The sequence below is a fragment of the Heteronotia binoei genome, chromosome 2 (genome assembly GCF_032191835.1).
Source record: "Heteronotia binoei isolate CCM8104 ecotype False Entrance Well chromosome 2, APGP_CSIRO_Hbin_v1, whole genome shotgun sequence".
NCBI lineage: Eukaryota > Metazoa > Chordata > Lepidosauria > Squamata > Gekkonidae > Heteronotia > Heteronotia binoei.
In genome coordinates, this window is record NC_083224.1 from 94,184,936 (window position 1) to 94,210,129 (window position 25,194).

Sequence of the window (25,194 nt, forward strand, 5' to 3'; positions counted from 1 at the left end):
TTTGTGTCAGTATTTCTTAAAAAGAGCAATGGGTAACTGTTAAACGCAAACTGAGAGTACAGTAAAGTATACCAGGGCAGGTAAGTAAGAGGTCGTCTTTATTGTAGAATATAAATTATCATTCATTAAGCTAGACAAAATTGTGGATCTCAGAAGTTTAAAAATTTCTTTCTTTCAAAAACCAACCCCTCTCCCCCGCAACAATAGCAGAAAAAAGAAGAGAAAAGTCTTTAAATCCAGATACTAAAAGTTTTAGAATAATTTTTTAAAACATAGAGATAAAAATATAGCAACAGTGATGGCAGATCTACATGTAGGTTTCTATACATGGTTTCCAGATATCTAAAACTTAGTTCATATGCAATTGTTGTCTATACGTTATACATCGAAATATTGATAGGGTTCTAAGATCCTCAAACTATGGATTTACTGCAGGTGGGCTTTTCTATTTCCAGTGTTGTAATCAGGGGTGTAGACCAGGAGCGTCAAAGTCATTTGTTATGAGGGCCGAATCTGAAATAAATGAAACCTTGTCAGGTTGGGCCATGTTGGACTGGGCCACGTGTGCACCTATTTAAGATTAGGAAGCAGAGATATAAACTTTATAAAGGACACAGACAAACACAATTAATTTTTTTTAATAAAACCCCCCAAAAGATACTTAAAACATTAGCACTTGTTGGTCTTAAAGGTGCTTTCTTTGTATTTCTCCCATGGGATCCAGGGAACTGGGCAAAGGAAGCTCTGGTTCTTTCCTTCCTTCCCAGGGGACCAGGAGGGGGAGGAGCCTCAGCCAAGAGAAGGAAGAGAGGCGTGGCTCAGTAGCTCTGCTGTGCAATTGAGAGAGCCTGGCAAAACAAGCTATTCCTCCTCCCTTCTTTCCCCAAGGGAGGAGCCTCAGCCAATATAAGGAATAATGGAGAGTGCCCAGGAGACATTTCCCTCCCCGCCCCCGTTTTCTGATGACCCTGAAGCGGGGTGGGGGGGTTCCAAATGTTGGCAATTTGTTGTCTAGTTCCTCTACCTCTCCAAAACCCAGCTTGTACTTCTGGTAGTTCCTGATCCACATACTGCTGAAGCCTAACTTGTAGGTTCTTTAACATGACATGACCTTGCTGGCGTGTGATAGTTTGAACATTCTTGGCATTACCGTTCTTTGGGATTGGAATATAAACTGACCTTTTCCAATCCTGTGGCCACTGTTGCATTTTCCAAATTATAATGTGTGCATCACTTTAACAGCATCGCCTTTTAGGACTTTGAAGCGCTCAACTGGGATAACTCATCTCTGCTCACTTTGTTGTTAGTGATGCTTTCTAAGGCCCATTTGATTTTTTTTTTTATCTATCTTGCTTTTATCAATTTATGGTTTTAATTTTACTTGTAAGTGTTTTAAATTGTAGTATTTGAATTATCATGTTGTAAGCCGCCCTGAGACACTTCGGTGCGAAGGGCGGGGTATAAATCCCAATATAAATAAATAAATAAAATAAATTGTACTTCAGGATGTCTGGCTCAAGGTCAGTGATTTCACCATTGTGGTTGTCAAGGACATTGAGATCCTTCTTGTATAATTCTTCTGTGTATTTGTGCCACCTCTTCCTAATATCTTCTGCTTCTGTTAGGTCCCTATTGTTTTTGTCCTTTATCATGGCCATCTTTGCACGTTCCCTTGATTTCTCCAATTTTCTTGAAGAAATCTCTTGTCCTTCCCACACAATTTTAAAGTAACAGCAAACTGAAGAGTATGACCATGTATAGAGTGTACATTCCTTGCCAGTGTTCTCCCTGGGCTGTATACAGGGCAAAAGAAAATTTTAAAAGGCCTTTGATTTTCAAGTCCCCCATCCCCTATCTCACTTTCCTCCCAAATGTAAATTGGAGCCAAGCAAGTATGTTTGGCTCAACAAAGGCCTCACAGTCTGACTGTTGATGTATTAAAAGTGGGTGGTGTAAACCAAGGTTAAGGATTATACTTTCTTTTCAAACAGGCACCAAACACATTTAAGGATTTTTTCCTTGATGGTTCATTTGGTTCATTTTTGTGGTTCGTTTTTCCAGAAAGCCTGGCACCAATTCCTAGACAATGCTGGGGGTGGACTTCTGGGAGCTGTAAAAAAACCCATAGCAGTTGTCCATAGCTTGATTGTGAGCTTCATGATTGGCTCCCAGAGCTGCCATTCTGCTTGATGGGAGCAGATACTTTTGCTCAGCTGCTTTCACTTTGCAGCACAAAGAGAGAAGAGTTAGTTGAAAACCTGAGCTTTCCTGTGGGGGGTGGGGAACTGGTTTGTGGGGCTATAACTTGGACATTCCAAATCCAATATTTGCCAAACTTGAAGGGCAGGTAGAGAAGAGCCTGCTGACGACTCCTGGTGAGTTTGGCATCTCTAACTCATGAAGGGGCTGTTCTACACCTTCCAAACCAAACAAACCACAAACTGATTTTGGAAATCTAATGAATCACAAACCAACATGAACCATTATTTTCCAGGTTCGTGCCTATCCCTAATACATAGTTTTCTTGCAGGATCTCTTAACAATTTACTGAAATTGGTCCTCTTTGTATTTCATAGGGTACCACCTGATGGGTCTTATCAGTGTGAGAAGGACCTACAGCTTCTGTTTGCAAAGGAGTTTCAAGAAGGTTTGCTGCTATCAGGTGGGTATATGGTGTGTGTGAAATGGCTACCACTATGGCTTTTTGTTAATTTAAAATTACCACTTGGTAATGAAACATTCTTAGCTGTTGTTTCAAAGATTGTAAAGGATGGGTTTGACAGTGTTTAAAAACATAAGAGGAAGCACTAATTGTTGCAGTAGGGTATCCTTTTTTGATAGCTTTGGAGCATAAGAAAAGGCTTGGAAGAGGAGCTTCTAGGCAATTTGTCTGTAGCTGAATTTCAGTGTTCCTGAATCTCTATTGTGATGAATACCTGTGTTTAAAATTCCCCTAGAAGCTGTAGTTGCTTCCTCTATCGAAATAATGCGTGTAAATTATGCACATTCACAGTTGAAGTGTCCAGGTTGTTCAGCAGTTAAACAGTTTACTACTTTAAAATGAAAGCCCCTAATAAAATCAACTCTATATTGCCTTCCCTCCAGTAATATATTATCATTACCATCATCATTATCTAGTGATAGCTTTTGTGCAAACGCTTGGTTTTAGTTGCTATGTTTTCCTGTACCTAAATTGTACATTGCGATTCCATAGAGAATCTCTGTGTTTATGGGTGTTTCCCATCTCTTTATGGGAGCCTCTCTGGCCTGCACAGAGCCACCAGTGGTGGAATTCCTGCTTCACTGCAATGTCCTTGTTCCTTTCTTCTAGAGTTCCATGGTGTAGTTGTCACCAGTGGGATACAAAGAAACCACTGAGTTAAACAGTTAACAAATTGACTTTGCTATTAATACAGTGTGTTAACAAAATGGTAAAACTTCTGCCTCCAAACACAGTGGTTTGGAGGAGGGGTTAAAAAATTATCTGCATCAGGAACTTTCCATGCTGTATCATGCTATAAGAGTACATTAGACTTATTTCCAAAATGTAAACTGTTACAGCAGGCCATGATTGGGAAGGCCATGATATGTTGAAGTAGCAGTACAGGAATACTGGCTTCAGTAATCTTCTTGTTATTGCATCACCAGTATGCCTTGTACTTCTAAGGTATAAGGAGACCAATTTCCTGTCTCGTCAAGCCAAAAAACTCTTTCCCCCAAACTATATTTTGGGTCACTTCAGAATGTGGCATCTTCTTTTCTTTTACATCTTTAAGAAAACATATAGCAGAAAATTAAATAACCGTTTAAAACTGATAATTCAGCAAATATGAGGAGGATTAACATCCCAGTAGTCTTAAATAGTGTTTTATATTTATGGTTTTTAAAAACTTGCAAAATGTGGATGTTTAATAACAGATTTAAACCATTGTATCTACCCTGAGCTGTTGGGATGGAACTGTATTGTGATTCATCCCCCAATCTCTTCCATTGTCCTTTGGCCTTGTTTAATGCTTGCTGTATGAATTATGTTGTGTCATCACCGTGGAAATTTATCTCTAGGCATGATTTCCTTAGGTAGCTTTTAATTTGCACAATAGTTAGGAAAAGTTATTCATTTTAATCTTGAATCCCTTTATATTTCTTTAGCTAACTTCTTTCCAATTTGTAATCCCTTCTCACCTTGAAGTTTGTAATTATGTCTGTGGATAACTTAAAAATGAAATTTTGACATAGTCTGTGTTTACAGTTATCACCACTGATTTAAACATAATTCTCAAGTTGCTTTCGCATTAATAATTTTTTTGCTTAACCAGTTAATCAAAAGCCATATATATGAAATATCGAAACTTCTTATTCCATGGATCTGACAATTAAAAGAGAATTAGTTACTGTGGATAGCTAAATTCTTATGTACTGTGTTGGGAAAGAAATGCATAAACCAGCAATTCAAGAAGAAGTTTCTGTTGTGTGTAGCCTGAACATTGATCACTTCTTTTCCCAATAATTAAAGGATCAAAAAGGTTGATGAAAAATTGGGAGGTGTAGTTGTTGTGCCCAGGCCTGCCCCCCCCGTCAGCCGTTGCCCCATCCCCAGCACCTGGCAGCTAGGCCGGGGTCTCAGAATTGGGCAGAAGACCAGGTTAACGTCACCCGGATGTCTCCTTGCCCTCTCTAGGACTGGCTCCCTCTCTCTTGGCTATCTAGTCACTCAGCACTTCTCCTCCCTGATCCCATCTGGCCTCCACTCTTTATATTTTTCCCCAGCCCTCCTCCTCCTCCCATGCCCCTGGGCCCACCCCTTTGTCAACTGAGACTCCCTTCTTTCCTTCCTTTCCTCTGTTTCCTCTTCATTTCTCTGTTGGGGCTGGCTCCCAGCCCAAGTGTGACCTCTGGCTGGCTTTCTCCTGCGGTGTGGCCCGGGTGGGCTTGCTTGGCGTTCAGTTGGCCTCGCCCCTTGCTTTAGATGTCCACCAGGAGTGGGGGCTGCTCCTCAGTCTGTAGGGATCCACTGCCATCCCCACTGCGCCTGGTACCCTCTGTGATGTCCAGTGCACCCAGGGTTAAATTGGCTGGGGCTTGAGCTGTGCGGTGGTTCTGGTGTGCAGGGGGGCCTGCAGGGGCTCCATGGTGAGGTGGCTATGGTGGGGGGGGCATTGGAGTCCCTGCTGGGTCCCGGGACAGTAGTAACTACAGAATTTACTACAGTGTTAGGCGATGGAATCTCAAGGCAGTATTCATTTGAAACAATGTAATACTTTATTGGAAACTCATAGCTGGATACAAAGATTGAGACTAATGCCTGGAATCAGGCGGTTACTACTCTTAAAGATTCTACATCAAAGATTTTCTAGACAAAGCTCTCATTCCCATAACATCAAGGGACTGAAGGTGCAAACTTTCACACAAGGGCTTCAGCTTATCTTGCCCTGAGAAGATGCCTTGCGGCTGTGTTATCTACCAACGGCTGCATTCTTTTGTTCTTTGGTAACATCAACAACGTTTACACATCACTCGTCGTCCCTTTTGATATGCACATTAACTACATCATAACAAAGAGCTTTGGGTTAGTATAAAGAGTCCATATTGTTAGTATTCTACATTTATTAGATATGAGAGTTACAGAGCCTGACATACAAGAACACTGATATGTATTGGAGAAGTTTAAGAGGACAAAGATTCTTAATTTCAGCAATCTGTACTAGTTTTCCTCCTCAGCCAAGGCCTATCCATAGTACTAGGCAAATTGATAGAGAACAGGGAGAACAGATTAAGATTGTGTTATGAGAATCAGTTATGAGAACAATCAGCAGTTTGTGTCAAGGGATGTCAAGGCTCACAAACATAATGGAAGCAAGTGAAGCAGAATTATTCATGTAGTTCACAGGACATGCTCTTTATTGGCTAGCAGTTTGGGGTTCTGTGACAGAATCAAGCAAAAAAAAAATGGAAATCCACAAAGAGCCACCAAGAGTTTTTACTCTATGTTTCAATGCAATGTGTTTGGAGAACAAGGGCCCTTCAGCAGAGGAATAAAGAAATGGCAAGTATAGACTTTTATTACCCTGGTTATGTTGGATCTAATCTTTAAGCTTCTGAGTATGTTTGGCATATTAACATTGATCTTTGACCCCTTTCACCTAAACACACCAAGTCTGCATCACCTATGACACATGTTTATGTTGTATGTTAAACTAAAGCACCTAATTCATTTTGTAGAGCATCTAAAATGCATTCCAGTATTCTGAGCTACCTGCATAATTCAAGCACAGTAATTTCACCCCAGTGAGGTCACAATAGTGTGAAACTTCAAATAATTTGGATGACTTCTGAATACATGTAGTTCATACTTTGCATAATGCTGAGTTTTCAGGTCACTTACTTTGTGACCCAGCATTCTCTTTCTCTGGCAAATTTGTAATGGTGGGTAATACAGACTTGCTATTCTGCACGTTATAATATGCTTCCAGCATTTCCATGCAAAAGATCTTGACTGCAGAACAACAGAGACAACAGGACAATTTCATTTACACTTGTATAGTTTGACAAATACCTTCTTGGTAAGAGTTTCTAAAATGTTTGAGAAGCCAACCTAAAATAACCCAAATGGAAAAGGTAACTTTTAACATTTTTCTTTAAAAATTTTCTGTTGATTTCCAACACTACTGTCTCTATAGAATGGCATAAAACATAGTAAAGCAGACAATTAAAATACCATATGGTTTCAAACGGATTTAACATTTTAGTTTAATGCAAACTGGCCAATGCTTCCATCAGATGCAAAAGCAGCCCCTCCCGCCAAATAAATCCAGCCTAAGTTAACCCAAAACATTGTTTAAAGCAGGGATCCCCAATCTTTTGGTACGCGGGGGACACGTTAGAGTGCCCAATGACTAAAGACACCACATTTTAATTAAAAATGCAACAAAATTATTAACCTACCTATTTACATCAGAAGTAAAAATTCAGAGCCCTGTGGCACAGAGTGATAAAGCTGCAGTATGGCAGTCCAAACTTGCTGCTCACGATCCCGGCAGAAGCTGGGTTCAGGTAGCTGGCTCAAAGTTGACTCAGCCTTCCATCCTTCTGAGGTCGGTAAAATGAGTACCCAGGGTGGAGGTGGGAATGGTAGATGTCTGGGGAAGGCAATGACAAACCACCCCATGAAAAGTCTGCAAAGAAAACGTTGTGATGCGATGTCACCCAGAGTCAGAAACGACTGGTGCTTGACAGTGTTTAAAAACATAAGAGGAAACATAAGACAGGGGGCTACCTTTGCCTTTAAACATTCAGAGGTATTTATTTATTTGATTTATATGAAGAAAGGTACATGAAGAAATGTTAAATTTAACACAATCCAGGGTTTTTTTTTAAAGCAGGAATTCAGAGGAACACAGTTCTGGCTGGTTTGGCATCAGGGGATGTGGCCTAATATGCAAATGAATTCCTGCTGGCCTTTTTCTACAAAAAAGCCCTGTGTGAAATGGTGGTGATATCAGGGGGTGTGGTCTAATATGCAAATGAGTCAGTGCTGGGCTTTTTCTACAAAAAAGCTCTGATGCAATCAATTTTGGAACAATATTTTACTGTGGAATCCTTTTATTTAGCTGCACATGCTTATCTAGTCTGTGTGGTTTTCTATGAAGTATTTTTAAAAAATGGATTATGAATATGACCTACCAGATGGCAGAGTTGCAATCCTCAGTACATTAAATACAATTATATTTATTTCTTAATATACTGCCTTGAGGTTTAAATCTACACATGCTAATACTTTAAAAATTGGGAGCCTTCCAAAAAAGGGCAGGTAGAGAGAGCAAATGAAAGAGCAGCCTCCTACCTGGAGCAGAGGATATGCTTCTTCCCACCCCCTGTCAGTGCAAGGTAGGGACCTGGCAGCCCTATGCAGGATGCACCTGCCAGCCAGGCCTCAATCATGCTTTTGCAAAAGCAGGTCAGACATCTCCTGTACCCATTCACACAGCAACTTTATCTTCCTTATACACACATATAGCCTTCAACATGTTAGTGCATGGAGAGGGAGAATGAAAAAGCTGAACGGTGCAGGTACCTGAGCTTTCCTGGTTAGCAAAGCACCCAAAATGGCCAAAATGTTAGTATGGAGGATAAGACTAAGAAAGGGCTGACAGAAGGAACCATGGAGTCCAGAAGAAAAAATGTTGTTATAGTATTTTTTGCAAAGAAGGGACAGGAAGAGATGGTGCCTCTTGAGAGCAGTGTGAGTCTGAGGGAAAAAACTTTGAAGAAGACTGCAGATTTATACCCCGCCCTTCTCTCTGAATCAGAGACTCAGAGCAGCTTACAATCTCCTACACCTTCTCCCCCCACAACAGACACCCTGTGAGGTGGGTGGGGCTGAGAGAGCTCTCACAGCAGCTGCCCTTTCAAGAACAAAGTCCTACGAGGGCTATGGCTGACCCAAGGCCATTCCAGCAGCTGCAAGTGGAGGAGTGGGGAATCAAACCTGTTCTCCCAGATAAGAGTCCGCACACTTAACCACTACACCAAACTGGCTCTTTGAGCATGATAGCAACAAACAAGCAGGTTGGAGGGCTGCACAGAAATACCTCAGAGGCTGCAGGCTGGGAGCCCTGATCTAAAAAGATGCTTGCACCATGAGGTAAGATGCTACCAGTGTTTCATGGAAGGTTGGCTGTCTAGAGTCTTGGCTATCCCAAAGTCTTCAACATATGGAAAGCTGCACACTGCCAAAAATTTGCACACCCCCCCTACTTTACCTGGCTGGGGGGAGCTCAGCAGGGACATGGATGTTCAGCTTTTGGAACCTGGCCAGATCAGCTACTAAGAGAGCTGACTAATTTAAGACACTAAATTAGGAGCAGCAAACACTATCATAATGTAGGCAGTGACAAGTCTTCCTTTGAAGCTAGGGTACACATAATAGATTTGTAAGTGACTACAAAATCTTGAAGTGTTTAGAAGGCAGAATAGAGCATAAGATAAGGGAATATTTGGGTAGTAGTATTTTGGCAGACTGCTCATAGAAGTCCAGAAAAGCTTTTAAATAAGTGATACCCAGGCAAAGTGATAGCTGGATCATTGCTTTGAAATCCACATTTTCTACGGCCATCTTGCTCTTATATCATTCAAGGATACAGACTGGATTTGTACAAAACATTTGTATCATGATGAATCAAGAAAAGACCATTCTATTACAATAGAGCCTTCCAATGTCCAGGGCATGTGTTTTCACTATACCATAGGAAGCATTGTTAATTACTCTGTAAAAAGCAGAAGCAAACCTTGGTAATCCAGACATTAATATAGTCGTCTTGTGGGATGGTGAGGTTAACTCCTGTTCTGAAAACACATGTGAAAAGTATAACAATAAGCATATTCCAGAATATCTGCATGAACTTATGCTTGCTTATATTTATATGAACACAGCTTTAGCTCATGAAGCTCCCATCAAATCTCCCAGTGTGCCATAAACCAGGAAATACTGTCTCTGCATTAGCAACTGTTTCAAAAGAAAACAATTTACAACTCAGGGTTCTTCCATTTTGGTATAATAATTTATGGAAACAGAGGTAGTGTGCATTGACTCAACAGGGAGGGAATTGTCCCTGAAACCTCTAGCAGTGAAATGTTTTAAGTGAGTGGCTTTGCATTATCAAAATCAATTTTCAGAATCGTTCTTAATTTTATTTCCAAAGTTAATAAAAGTTATTGTTACCAGTTATAATGGCAGGCTTGCTTTTCTGTAGCACATGTTAGCTACAATATTGATTTTGTCTTGAAAGTGTCCAAAAAGAAAATTTAGGGCAAATAAAACTGTGGTAAAGGTACATGTTTTGCTTGTATTCATACAGATGATACTTTAGGGATTTATGTGAAATAGAAAACTTTCTGCAGTTTGTATGATATGTAGTAATTTGTGCCTAAAAACATCCCCAGTTTGACTATAAAGGTCTTATTTCACTTCTGTAAAATATTATGTGTTATTGCATATTTTACACCTTGCCTTTTATAATCTTTGGGTTGCTTTATACATTTCCTAAATGGAAGTTGTGTTGCCTTTTGAAGACAAGAAAACGTGCATTGAATTTAGTGTTGTGTCTTTAACCACTCTCTTCGTTTATTTTGAGTACAAAGCAGAATTGGAAATGCTGAAAAGAACAGAGTATGGATATGATAAAAGCAAAAGTTGGGAGCAAGAATTATTCTTTAGTCCTTTAACTTGCAATTATCTTGAACATTTTACTATTCACACTGATTTCCAGTTTCTGAGTTTAATTTCACTGACAGCCTTGCTTTCTCTTTAAACAGTAATAATCCCTTGTTTAATGTTAAATATATGACAATAAATCTAACTGCCTGGTAACCTGCAGGGCCTATTGACATGAAGAAAGCAGGAGGTCTGTCTGTCATATTGCTGTATAGCCACCCCTGTAGAGGTATAAAATATGCATTAACACATAATATTTTACAGAAGTGAAATAAGACCATTTTTGTCCAGCTCTTCCCCCCATGTGCTCATGGCAGCATATTTGGCCATTTTCTTCTTTACTCTGACTTTTTTTATTATTGCAGGATCTTGATTTACTTTAATGTTCACTTTGACAGTAAGTTGCTGAAGTATTTACTTGACCTGGTTTAACATACAGAGGGGCAATTTGATCCCAAACTGGTAGCACTGGTATCCAAGTGTAATAAATATAAAGTGTGTTTGATTTTACATTGCAGGAGCCAGATCTAATTGCTAGAAAGAATCTGTGAATGAGGAAAGTTTCTATTATTTATGTTTCTGTGGTGCTTTAAAGTGTTCTGCGGGCTTCCTGCACACCTTTGCAGTGATCCTCACAACATCCCTAGTGAGGTCAATAGTTAGTTTAGTTCAGTTAGAATATTAAACTAGTGTCAGGGAAAAATCTCAAAACCCAGAACACCATCCGTAATAATGCCTTCTGTTAGGACCAATCAAACAACGCATAACAGTGTGCAAGCTTTCAAGTTTTTCATGATGGATGTTATTTAAAAACAACAACAACCAAACAAATGGAAACGAAAGTGCTTTAGGACATGATGTTAAGTCCTAGTTAGGTCAGCATTAGTTGCTAAATAAAAAGATGCCGTAATTGTTACTAAGAAATTGTTGAACCAGTATCAGGGCAACCCTATCTAGTCACAGAACTCATTGTCCTTGACCAACTGCACAATCTCAACCTACCTTACAGGGTTATTGTGAGGATAAAATAGAGGAGGAGGGAGAAATGAACACTGTTCAGAGCTCCATACAGGAAAGGTGGGATAAAGAAAGCTGAGATGAAGTTTCAGTTGGACTTTCTAGTTCAGTCACGATTCTGCAGTCATTCCATTTCTTGATGTCTTTATAGCAAGATGAATTGCATTTTTGATGGAATGAATAATCAGGGTTTGATACAGAACGTGTATGTAAAGCACTCTGAACACTTGAAATGCACTCTGTAGATGATGATTAGAAATTTTTGGATATTCCTGCTCTCCAGTATTGTGTTCGGGTAGATTACTGAAGTGCTTACTTTTATACTTCAAAATGTGTCAGCTTTTCCATCTGGAGTATGTAGTGCAGGATCTGGAAATAATGCCCTTCCTATAATTGTGGTGGCATAAACTACTTGTGCATAAACTACTTGCGCAAAACTGGAAACCAGTTTTGTAAATAACCGGAGGAAGTGAGTTCCATCAAGGAGCTTACCACTGTATTTATTAAGCGTTGATGAGGATCAGAAGTTTTATAGGCTAGCGCCTAGTTTTCGTTTCCACGAGGGGACAAGTCCCCATTTTATTTTCATGCATACAGTAGCATTTGCTGTGTCATAGGAGTATTCCCTGTGGCATCCTCTCATGCTCACCATTCCCTCTTTCAACTTCTAGAGTGCTTTTTGCCCACCTTTCAAAAATAACAATATATAGAATAGCAATGCTATAGTGGTATAGCTACTACAGATTTTTCTTTAAAAGCAGGCGAAAAAAACACACCCTGCCAGCAGTGAGCGGTAAATCCTTTGTGGGTAGACCTTTGTGGGGATACACGGCAAAAAATTGAAAGCAGTTAGTGTAGAATACAATGCTCTAGCCTAGGGGTGGCCAAACTGTGGCTTAGGAGACACATGTAGCTCTTTCACACATATTGTGTGGCTCTCGAAGTCCCCACCACCCCATTGGCTGGCTCGGAGAAGGCATTTGTCTCTTCAAATCCTTTATCCAAGCCAAGCCAACTGGTGGCTTGAAGAATGCATTTAAAGTTAAAGCTTTCTTCCACCTCCATCCCTCCCTCCCCTGAGCCATGGTGGAGTATCTGGCTCCCAGCCCTGGATCATGCGCCACTTGTGTCGGCTCACAAAGTGAAGAGCCTGGGAGTGATTTAGGATGCCTCACTCTGTAAGAAGGCCCAGGTCAATGCAATTGCCAGGTCTGCCTTTTACCATCTTCAACAGATCAGACAGCTAGCACCCTACCTCTCCCCTCAGGACTTAGCTAGAGTGACCCATGGTATAGTCATTTCCAGGTTGGATTACTGTAACTCGCTGTATGTGGACTTGCCTTTGGGGCTAGTCCAGAAACCCTAGCTGGTGTAAAATGCAGCAGTGGGCCTGCTAACTGCATTGCCTATATGGGGATGCATATGGCCAGTGCTTTGCCAATTGCACAGGTTACCTGTTGAGTACCAGATTTGCTTCAGGGTTCTAGTATTAAAGCCCTGTACAGCCTGGGACCGACATATCTGAGGGACTGCTTCTCCCCATGTTTGCCACAAAGGGCCTTATGCTTGGATAGTCAACATCTGTTGTATGTCCTCGGCCAGAGGGACATCCGCCTTGCCTCAGCTAGGGCCAGGGCTTTCTCTGCCCTGGCCCTGACCTGGTGGAACATGCTCCTGTTAGAGATCGGGACCCTGCCAGATTTATTACCTTTTTGTAGGGCCTATAAAATGGAGCTGTACCACCAGGCCTTTGAGTGAGGCAGCGGGTGTCCAAAGTAAATTGAATCTGGTCTCCCTTGCCGCCTTATTCCTCCTCAGTCGGGCCCACTGAAGCATAATTGATCTCAGCTTATAACTGTATGAAATTTGATTAATTTGTCTTCCACCTGAATTTTAATTTAATTTGTCCTCCGCTGGTTTTCTGATGTTACCATTTTTAATATCTTTGTATATATATTGTCCTGTTTGGCTTTTATAAATAGCAAAAATTGTTGGCAGGCACCAGAGCCATAGCCAGTGGGGAGGGGAGGGGTACATGGGCAGTGTCCCCTATAGCAGGGGTGGCCAATGGTAGTCTCCAGATGTTTTTTTGCCTACAACTCCCATCAGCCCCAGCCATTGGCCACGCTGGCTGGGGCTGATGGGAGTTGTAGGCAAAAAACATCTGGAGAGTTACCGTTGGCCACCCCTGCCCTTTAGAACCTGCAGCACCTCCATCCAGTCTTCCCTGATTTTCGCTTTCAGTGAAAGGGAAGACTTGCAAAGATTGTGTTGGGGTGCTGCAGATTTTATAGGGGCATCGCCCCTGTGCCCACCCCCCGCTGGCTCTGGCAGGCATTGGCATATGCTATGTTGGAGGAACTGCCATGTTGGAAGAACTGCTTTTGATAGCGTGGTAGTTGATAGTTTCATAATATAGTTAGGTACAGTTTTAAGTATATGGATAGTGAGCACTAGGGTTTGCTCATGGCTTGGCTCTGGGCTTCACATGAATCTTTAGCGGTCAGGAAGTAGCCATTTCAGGTTAAGATGTTATCTGTAAGCAGGTAAGGCCTACCATTTGATATCTGAATGGTTTTAGAAGGCAGCTGAGAGTAAAAATGATAGATCCAAGTGGGCAGCCATGCTGGTCTGAAGCAATAGAACAAAGCAGTAGATAAGTAGCACCTTTAAGGCCAACAAAGTTTTATTCAGAATGTAAGCTTTTGTATGCTCTAAGCAGACTTCATCAGACAAAACTGGAATGGCAAGCAGCAGTTCTTAATATAAGTGAGCAGTGAATTGGTATGTAGAATCATGGGAATGTTTTTAGCAGATAAAAAGAATCACAAATTGGAGTCTGTGTTTATTAGTTAATGTTGTTAACTGGGCTGAAAAAACATTGGAGGGTGATAAAAAGCAGATTGGTGTCATAGGTGTGAAGTGCCATAAATCTGGGTTACATTCTGGCTTTGTTAGTTTTGGATTTAAATAGAGGGCATAGTTACTCAAGAGGTTATAACATCATTCTAGTTTGCCAGTAGAAAAAAAAAGGAATACATTAAAATACAGTGGAGGATGGGTTAGTATATGTAATAAGATAACCAATATCCCTTATTTGAGTATGTCAGTATAAACCCAGTATTCTGATACACTGTTCTAAAAGAGAAATACATATTAGTTAGCCATTAGAAAAAACAGGGTACATTAAAATATAGTGGAAGGTGGGTTAGTATATGTAATGAGATAAACAGCCCATATCCCTTATTTGAGTATGTCAATACAAAAAAAATTATTCTGATACACTGTTCTAAAAGAGAAATACATTGAAATACTGGATGGTGGGTGTTCTGCCAGCAGTTGGGTTGTATACAATTTGCACTTGGTTTATTCAGATGAAGTGACACTGGGCAGTTTCCCCCACTTTCATTCTATATCAGTAACATCGGAATAATAGAGACACAGCTATTGGGAAGGTTACAACTAAAACTATTTTCATTTTTAGACAGATTCTTAGTAGGTTAAAAAGTCTGAAGTTATAATTGCCTTTTGGGATTAAGAATATGTACATATGAGACAGACTAGAAAGATATTAATCTTCAAAAACATGAGAAAATAATGAGAAGCTATAAATTGTTGAGCTGATAGGAATTTAATATATGAGTATCATCTTTTCACTAAATGATTCTTTCTTTAATAGTATACTCCCTTGTTGCAGTGAGAGTCCCTTTTCCTGTTGAATGAATTGCCTAGCTGTTGTGTTTTCTTGTGGCAACACCTTCTACTGGTTTTCCTTCTACCAGTCTTAATATTACTTGCAGCTGATGGCCAGAGCTATCTTTCCTATGAATCCTATTTGGGTGTTCTGCTGTTGCTAATGGTGTAGAGTTGAAGGATCCTGAGATAGTAGATAAATGTATGTGGAAGCAATTCCCAAACATGTGCCAGATGTACTAAACAGTTCTTAAGAAGAAAATGAATAAGCAGATGTTAATGAAACCTCATGTCACGGTGAATCAATATTTTTAAGAAAATTATCTTAGCATTCTGCTTTTATTATTTTTTATTATTGCATCACTGTTTCTCTGCCCGAAGCAGGACCGGATCTACATGTTTTTTAGGGGGGGGGGCAAAATTTAAAAAATGGTGCACCTTTATGGGCCCATTCTACCTTATGGGGCCATAGAATAGAATGGACTCCATACCCAATTTGGCGCCCCCCCTCTAGTGGCGCCTGGGACAAGCACCCCCCCTCTGCCCCCCCCCCAGATCTGGCCCTGGCCCAAAGCACCAGAATTTACATATAGAAAGAAATCACTGATATTAGTTCTGAACTTAAGAAAACACTCTCAGGGCTTTTTAAAAGAAAAAGCCAAGCAGGAGTTCATTTCCATATTAGGCCACACCACCCGACAGCACCATTGTTCCACACAGGGATTTTTTGGTAGAAAAAGCCCAGTAGGAACTCATTTGCATATTGGGCTGCATCCCCTGATGGAACTGTGTTCCTGCTCAAAAAAAGCCCTGCTTCCTCTGCTGTGAGAGAACATTTTTCTATACTTTAGGTTTCCTAAACAGTAAAAGCTTTTCACTATAAATTTATTTACTTAGGTTTCACAAAGACTCTTAGGAGATGGGTTCTAAGTAAAAAATATTGAATTTCTTCCTATTAGTGTTAGACTCTGAAAATAATATGTATAATGGCAAATTGGGTGAGGCAGTATATGCCATGAAAAATGTGGGTAGTAATGAGTAATTCCTATTTGGCTGAAATATACAAGTCAGTATTATAGGAAGCAAAATATCTGGTTATTGTAAACCTTAATTGAATTTCCAATCAATGGGAAAGTATAATTACTCATACTAAACTCTATATATTGGCATGCTGTGTTCTTAGTTCAGAAGTTTGACTGCGAAACAGTAAGAAAGATTTATCATTAACTTGCATTAGAATAACCACTAAAGCTTGGCAAAACCTTTTGCCTCTCTTTTCAGTGACAAAAAAATGCCTGTTTTCTTAAACAATAACATTGGATTGTAAACATTGAAAGTGAAAGGAAACTTGTCTTACTGTTTGAACAAGAATGTGACCTCTTGACATGTTTTGGTTTAATGAAATTAAGATAAGTATATATTTGTCTTTTAAGTGTCTTCCTGTGAGCATTTATCAAATCATCAGAATTATTCTGGAAGCTCAGAGTAAAATAAATGTAATTTAAGTTATATAACATTTTGGTGCTCCTGGTGCTTGTTTCAATGAAGCACTAAAACAGGAAAGTGATACATGAGAGTCAGGACTATTTGTGATACATACAGAAGTTCTTGGATATAGCTTTTCAACTGTTGCATCTCCTGTGGTGAAGCAGTATAATAACTGCTTAGATACTGCACATCTTTAAATCAATCTGTATCTAGAGTAGTTACTGGAAAAGATAAAAGCCTATTCAGATAGCTACAGCCACAGAGTTAATGCTAATGTTTTCACAGGGCACATAGAAGTCATTACATATATTTCATCAGAAGACATAAATCATTAGGGTTTGAGAGCACAGCAGGAGATGGATTGTCAGAAACTCCAATTAAATGTCTGCTCTGAAAGTGGCTAATGATGTAATGCATAACCCACAAGTATGAGAATATTTGTTGCCAAGAAGCAAGACATAGCTAATTTTCTGCAATTAGGAAATGACTTTCTGCTTAAGACCAAAATGCAGTGTCATAAATAACTGCAAGGGGTTTCTTCAGCTTTAGAGGATTAATTCTACACCGTGCAAAGTCGATTGCAAGTATTAGAGACAGGTTAATGAGAATGCTCTGGTGAAAATTCTCCTCTTGATCTGGGCATTAGGTTTAGAGGTTTTAATTAGTTCAGATTACAGTTTGATTTGCAAGCAGGTAAGAGATAATTTGTGGTGTTCTGGGGGTTTGAACAATATGCTGCTGTTTAATTTTTAAAAACTCTTTAGTAATATACAGCCCCCAACTGGTCTAAAAGGCAATGCGATGATGTCACCTGGAAGTGATGTCATCATGTTGCCGATGTCATGTAGGGACACTTTAGTTTTTGGGCAAAACTCTATGGTAAAATCAGCTACAAACCAGAGTTTCCCCCCAAAACTAGAGCATAATCCCTGACATTGGCAACATGATGACATTACTTCCAGTTGATGTCATGGTATCACTCAAAGCAGATGCAGTAGAACATCCTGGAGAGGACCAACGATCCTTTGCCGGCTGCCGGGTACGACTTGGCAACCCTAATTTTGGACCATACCCACTTTTGCTAGTTTGCAACTTAAAATTACGCCTGGTTTTATCCTTAGAGGGATAAAACTGTGTTTGGGCTGTATTACTTTGGGTGGGAAGATCATATGCTCAGTACAAAATGTTCCCTTCACATAGGTGACAAAAAGTTCTGTATAGGGAAAGCTAATGCGGCTGTTCAATATGGAAATCGTTTTGTATGGAAAGGTATCCAATCATATACCAGTAAAGGTGGGCATGAACTGCATTTTTGTGGTTTGGTTTGTGGTTTGTAGCTGGATCATGAATGTATATGAATTGGGAGGTTGGTTTGTGAACCAAAACAGTTTGTATGGGTTCATGACCCCTGATTTCTGCTGCTTTTTGCGGGAAGCAGAAAGCAGGGGTTTAAATAGTCCCAAGCCATTTAAACCACTGCTTTCTGGTCTCTGCAGAAAGATGCAGTGGTTTAAATGGTTTGGAGTAGAACCAAAGAAAGTCCCTTTAAACAGCTGAGGCACATGGAAAAATAAGAATAATATATTGGATTTATATCCCGCCCTATACTCAATCTCAAAGTCTCAGAGTGGTCACAATCTCCTTTACCTCCCCCCTCCCACAACAGACACTCTTATGAGGTAGTTGGGTTTGAGAGAGCTCTTACAGCAACTGCTCTTTCAAGGACAACTCCTACGTGAGCTATGGCTGACCCAAGGCCATTCCAGCAGCTGCAAGTGTAGGAGTGGGGAATCAAACCCGGTTCTGCCAGATAAGCATCCGCACACTTAACCACCACACCAAACTGGAGCAATCTCGTCTGCATGGCTCAGCTGTTTAAAGGGACTTTCTTAGTCAGCCAGTCCCTGGGGCTCTCTGCCCAAGAAAGCTCCTTTAAACAGCTGAGCACAGAGCAGGCTGAGCAGACTCAGCTGTGGAGGGAGGAGGAAGGGGAGAGGCAATGGGGCCTTTCATTAAAAAATGAAATAGTGGGGGAGGGGAAAATGAAATGCATTTGACAATTTGACATGGTCTCCACTTGTATGTATGTATGAGGGTTGTGGGAAAGTCATTATACCTAAATCTCAGACATAAGACATTCCACATTTAAAGTGCTGCAGAATAATAAAAGACATCCTATATATTAAAAAGCTGTTTCCTGTTGGCAAATCTGAGCTCCTTCATCGGTTGGGACTGGGTGGGACTGTGGTGCATCAACCTTTGGCCTGTCAAACCATCAATCAACTGCTCTTGCATTGTGTTGGCTGAATGCTCTCCTCCATCCACGGCTGGCCCCAGGACAGACAAGGATTGGCCCTCTGCAGAAACCGCTAGGCAATGGCTGTTGCTAGGCAGCTAACCTTTCTTCTCTCAGTAAAAAGCAACCAAGCTTGGTTCTCTCAGTAAAAGGCAGTGGGAGAGGCTCTTTCAAGTCCTGTTTTGGACTTTGAGAGGAAAACTCATTGGTTGTCTTTGCTGTTCTTTCCCGCCCGAGTGGCTGTTGCTAGCCAGCCAAGCTGCTTCTGTCAGTCAAAGATAACCAACCTTGGTTCTTGCAGTTTATGGCTATCCCTTTGGCTAAGCTGCCTGCTACTTTGCTTTGCAGAGGAGAGAAAGAAAGCCTTCCCTTGACTGGCTGAGGGACAGAGAAGGATGGAAACAGACATAGAGAAAGCCTTCTCACGATCGTCTGAGGGAGGGAGGAGGAGAGAAGGCTTCCTCTCAATTGGCTGAGGACTCCCTTGACTGGCTGAGGATTCCTCCCTATCCTCCTCTGGAAGGGAAACAGACAGATACAGGGCGGGTGGTGGTGGTGGGGAAATGGTGTCCTGTACCAGCAGGCCAGATATATAGAGAGAGATGGTGGGAGGAGATTGAAGTCCTGTGCTTAAGACCAACAACATTATCACGGAGAGAGAGAGAGAGAGAGAGAGAGAGAGAGTGTTCGTCTGAAAAGTATCAGTAAAGGCCTCTGAGGGAGAACTCATTAGGGCCAGTCCTAACTAGGGCTGCCAGTTCCAGTTTGGTGTGCAATTCCTGTGGTTGAGTTTGAGGAGGGCATAGAAATTAGGGCTTTAGAGCAGGGTCTTCAGACCCAAGTTCTTGCTGTGGAAGCTGACTAGGTGATTTAGGACCAGTCACAGACTTTCAGCCTAACCTACCTCACAGGGCTGTTGTTCAGATCAAAGGAGGGAGAGGAGAATGATGTAAACTGTTTTGGTTCCCTCCACTGTGGAGACAGACTGTCCATTTCCTAGGAGGAGGCTTCAGGGAGGGGGGAGACGATGGAAGACTGAAGTCAGAGGGGCAGATGAAGGTAGGTTGATGGTTGGCTAGGAAGGAGATAGGGTTGTTAAAACATAACAGGCCCTAGAATCTTTCAGCATGTCTTTGATTTGAAATCTACTGTCTTCATTCAGATGTTTTTTAGATAAGAAGCTTTCTTTGAAAATGTTCTGTTTTATATTCCATCTATAACTGTGATACTACTTTCAGAGAATAACTTTAACATTATTGATTTATATTAATATCAAAGAAATGTAAATCTAAATTTCAACAGGTAATTTGCCACAATAGGAACAGCTTTGAGAAATGTTGTTGAAAAACAATGTAAATAAAATAGTTCATGCAAGAAATAAAGTAAATGCTTGTGACTTTGGTTTATATCACTTGTTTGTATTAAGAATCAGTGGGAATTGCAACAAATCATTTTTTGTTAGAAATAAAGAATCTGGAAAGTAGATCTTCGTGGTCTCTGTGCTTCACACTCATGGGATAGAGTGCCTGCGCCGATCCCCGAATCGGTATCTAAAAAGCCCGGGATTTTTCCGCACTCGGCGCCAATGGGCATGTGCAGGCATCCCAGTACGCATGCTCACCAGCGCCAGCGTGGGGATCCCGCCAGTTTCTTTCTAACCGCTGCGTGGAGAGGATCTACCTTTCATGTTCCCGGTCTGTGAGATAGTTGGTTTTTTGCCTTTATCGTTGTATATAGCCCATTTGTTGTTTTCCTTAGTATAGATAGATAGTTATTAGATAGTTTAAAAAAATTTTTTGTGATTGTTGGGCTCGCCCTTCAGGGCCTTTCCTCCAGTTTGTTTCCCCCCTCAAATTTCTCCCCTCAGAGGACTCTGAGTGGGGTTTTTTGCAATTGGCGTCTATGGAAAGACGTTGGGGGTTTTTCAAACGCTGCTGCTCTTGTGGGAAGAAGATTGCCCCCCCATACGGCCATTCTCTGTGTCTTCTCTGCTTGGGTGAAGTGCACCGCGTGGAGTCCCACACCGTCTCCGCTTCTCCAAGCAAACGAGGAAGAACCGGGCAGCGCGGCTTTCGGCTGCTTTAACTGAGTCGGCACTCCACCCTCAGAAATCGGCATCGGGCCTCTCGGCATTGACCATGGCAGACACTCCGGCCTCGACGGTCACATCGGCCGATGTGGCACCGGTCTTGACCGAAATGCCGATTGAGCGAGGCCTTTCCACGAAACGATCCCATAAAGGATCAGTTGATATGCCCGCTAAGAAGCGTCGGGATGACTCGGGGACCCGAGCATCCATTCCAAAGAAGGCGAAGTCGAAAGAGAAGTGGAAGAGGTCCCGCACTCCATCGCCTACCTGCGACGTTTTGGCACCGATGACTTCTGCTCCGCCGAGGAAGATCCTGGCGTCCCCGTGCCGCAGCCCGTCGGCATCGAGAGGCAGTGTTCATCAATCTCGTCTCTCGATATCCGAACAGGAGATCGACCTAACTCAGCGATCCTCTTCTTCCAGATCGAGGCGTCGTAGTGGGAGTGGTTTGATCTCCAAAGTGGAGGCATCGGTGCCGATGGACTCATAGACCCCGATGGAACCTAGAGGCAGGCGAGAGCTGGAGCCTTCCATGGCACCACGCCGTTTCCCACTGCTACCACCGTGGGAGCAGCGACAGTGGCCGCCCACCTATCCGTACTCCTATCCACCATATCGGTGGTTTCCACCAAAGGAGTTTGCGGAGTGGGATCAGCATTCGGAGGCATCCTATATGTCTAGGCTTTCACACCACTCTAGAAGGCCTGCGGCATCGGCATCAATCCCTCCAGAGAGGCATACCGTGCTAGCAGCTGAGACTCATCGACATACATCGGCATCGACCCGTTCACCCATCCGGGAATCGACGCCGATCCTCTCCGAGCACTCCATCCAAAGGGAGTCTTCCTCCTCGTCAGACTCTGAGAGTGGTACCGACAACCAGGAAAGAGCCTTGGAGCCTTCGCCAGTGTCCCATACGGTCGAGGATCTTCCTATATCGCCTTCGGAAGATCTGAAGTCCTATGGCGAACTGGTGAAGAGGATGGCAACCTCCCTCTCCCTGCCTGTGACGCAACCACAACCTGTCGTGGATGATAATGTCTTCGACATTATGCAAAGGGACACATCCACAGCAATCACTTTGCCGGTCACCAAAGTGATTCTGCAGGCAGTCAAGCAGCCCTGGAAGAAACCATCTTTGATGCCGGTGTCATCCAGAAGGCTGGACCACATGTATAGGGTTCAGGAGGCGGGTGCCGAGTTGCTTTTCGCCCACCTGAAACCGAACTCAGTGGTCTTCTCTTCCTCCTCCAAGGCGCGTAAGGTCCACTCATCCCCACCTGACAAGGAAGGGAAGAAGCTGGACAATATGGGAAGAAAGGTCTACTCTGCAGGGGCCCTAGGGGTAAAGGTATCTAACTATGCTGCTTGCATGGCTAGATACCAATACTCTGTATGGGAACAACTCACCCCTCTCCTCTCTTCCCTGAGCGAAGACAAAAAGGCTGTTGCCAGGAAGCTGCAGAAAGAAGGCTTTGCTGTGGCCAAGCAACAATTGGTTGCAGCAAAGCACATGGTGGATGTGTCCGCAAAGATCATCACGTCTGCTGTGTGCATTCGCCGTCACTCATGGCTAAGGTCAACAGCCCTGCAGCAAGACATGAGGGCCTTTGTTGAGGACTTGCCCTTTGAAGGGGACAGCCTTTTCAGCACCACCACAGATAGTGCACTGCAGGAGATAGACAAGAGCCTGAAGACCTCCAGGAACTTGGGCGTGCAGGCAACTTCCAGAGCCCCCAAGGCAAAGCAGTGGCACAAACCCTGGTCCAAGAAGACATATCAAAAGTTCTCACCTGAACAACAATGGCGACCTCGTTCGACCCAGCCTGACAACCGACAATCATACTCAGGCAACAACAGGAGCCGTTATGGCTCCCAGACCTCTGGCAAGTCCAAGGGCACTCGCCCCCAGAAGCAGGGCCTTTGACTTTCTTGTGGCACGCATCATCGACCCCACTGATTCCGCATTTATCCGCCTCCGCCCTTTTTTACCTGCCTGGGAGTTGATCTCTACAGACAGGTGGGTGCTGTCCATCATAGAAGAGGGCTAAAAAATAGTGTTTAATCAGATTCCAAACCAATCCATGGTAATCACCACTCCCCCTTCCCCACCTCTGCTGGCAGAGGTGAACAACCTCCTACAGAAATAAGCCATAGAGAGAGTTCCACTGGAGGCCAGGACGGGGTGGTGGTGTTTACTCTTGTTACTTCCTGGTCCCCAAGCGGGACGGGGGGCTTAAGACCAATCATGGATTGTCAGAATCTGAACAAATTTATTCTGTACCAGAAGTTCAGAATGTCCACGCTGCAAACAATCCGGCCCCTCATCTGTCAAGGGGACTGGATGGCGACCCTGGGCCTCAAGGATGCCTACTTCCACGTCAGCATCCATCTGGCGTTCAGGCGTTTCCTTCGGTTTGCAGTGGGTTCCCAACACTTCCAGTTCAAAGCTCTTCTGTTTGGCCTGTCCACTGCACCTCAGGTGTTTACGAAGATGATGAGCGTTGTGGCTGCCCATCTCCGTCTCCAGGGAGTTATCGTCTTTCCATACATCGACGACTGGCTCCTTGTGGCGAAGTCGAGGGAAAGTTTGTCAACTCACATTGCCGTTACTCTACGTCTTCTCGACACCTTGGGGTTGCAAGTCAATTTGGAGAAATTTCACCTTACTCCGTCAAGGACAGTGCAGTTCATAGGAGCTTTGCTGGATACGAACCTGTATCGCGCATATCTGCCTCCGCAGAGAGCGAGGGACATTATCTGTCTGGTACAACTTCTACAGAGGCGAAAGTGGGGCACCGCACAGCAGCTGCAGCGGATGCTGGGGCTGATGGCGGCGACAACAAGCGTGCTACTTTTCACGAAATTGAGGATGAGAGGCCTACAGTTGTGGTTTCTGCGCCAGTTTCGTTCACTCAGAGACTCACCTCGAAAGAGGTTTGTCATCCCATCCGTGACTCTGCAGACGCTACAGTGGTGGGAGTCAGAGAACAACATCTGTCAGGGAGCTCCCTTTCATCTCCCGGCTCCCACTGTGACTATCACAACAGATGCTTCCTTGTGGGGTTGGGGGGCTCACATGGGAGGTCTGTGTGTGGCGGTCCCCGCCAGAACTGACCCAGTGCCACATAAATTACCTGGAACTGCTGGCGGTTCATTTTGCCCTATGCTCTTTCTGTCCCTTGGTGGCAGGGAAGATTGTAGCGTTACCCACGGACAATACCACTGCCCTGTGCTACATCAACAGGCAGGGAGGGACAGTTTCTTGCCGGATCTGTGCATTGGCGATGGATCTCTGGTTGGAGTGTCTACAATTCGACATCTTTGTGAAGGCTGCACATCTTCCAGGGGTCCTCAACATACAGGCAGACTCCCTTAACAGGGGTGGGACTTCCCCACATGAGTGGGAACTGCAGTGGCGTTTTCTGAAGCCTGTATTCTAGCTTTGGGGGTACCTGCAGCTGGATGTCTTTTCCACGGCCGAGAACAAGAAATGCCCCATGTTCTGTTCCAGAGGGGGAGCGGATCCAGCGTCACTGGGGAATGGTCTCCTGCTTCCTTGGGAGGGTCGATTCCTTTAAATGTTTCCGCCTCTGCCGTTGTTGACGAAGGTGGTCAACAAGATAGCAAGAGAGAGACCATGCTGCATCCTGATGACTTCCTGGTGGCCTCGCCAGAACTGGTTCTCGATCCTGCTCCAACTGTCAAGGGGGGTCTTCTACCAGTTTCCGGCAGAACCGGACCTTCTGTCAGCTCAGGGCGGCCACGTACTCCATCGCAATGTACCCCACCTGAAGCTGACAGCGTGGCTCATCGATCCTTGGGGTTCTCTGACAGGGTCCAGCAAGTCCTTATGAACTGTAGGAAACCTTCCACCCACGCTTCCTATGACAGGAAGTGGTGGAAATTTACCCAGTTGGTAGTTGACCCTTCAGTCTCACCTAGTAGGGTGGGGCGGTTGGTAATTTTTGATTTTTTGTTATCCTTAGTGGATGCTGGTCTTGTTTTTTCCTCCATTAAGGTGTATTTGGCAGCAATATCTGCTTTTCATGACCCAGTGGAGGGATATTCTGTTTTTGCTCACCCTCATTCCAAAAAGTTTTGGAGGGGTTTGTTTAGGCTGCATCCACCATCAAGATCACCCCTGCAGTTGTGGGACTTAACCTTAGCGCTGGACAAACTAACTTTCAGCCAATGGCCACGTGCTCTTTGCAGCTCCTGTCATGGAAAACTGCATTTTTAGTTGCTATCACATCAGCACGTCGTGTAGGGGAGCTCACAGCGATGTGTTGTGATTATCCCTACCTTGTGTTTCAGGAGGCTGGAGTTTCTTTAGCTCTGGACATTACTTTTTTTCCTAAGGTGGTCTCCCAGTTCCACCTCAACTTAGAGGTTTGGTTG

At 43.1% G+C, this 25,194-nt stretch overlaps 1 protein-coding gene across 14 annotated transcripts in view; it reads left to right on the plus strand.

The window, feature by feature from the left end:
• PTPRF (protein tyrosine phosphatase receptor type F) overlaps positions 1-25,194 on the plus strand; it is a 915,542-nt gene that overhangs the window by 147,761 nt on the left and 742,587 nt on the right. For 13 of the 14 annotated variants that reach the window (XM_060231649.1, XM_060231648.1, XM_060231653.1 and 10 more), the window contains exon 2: positions 2,577-2,662. The exons of the other annotated variant lie outside the window; for it this stretch is intronic. The gene's annotated coding sequence lies outside the window, so the exon portion shown is untranslated. The remainder of the gene's footprint in view (positions 1-2,576; positions 2,663-25,194) is intronic. 14 annotated transcript variants of the gene reach the window in all.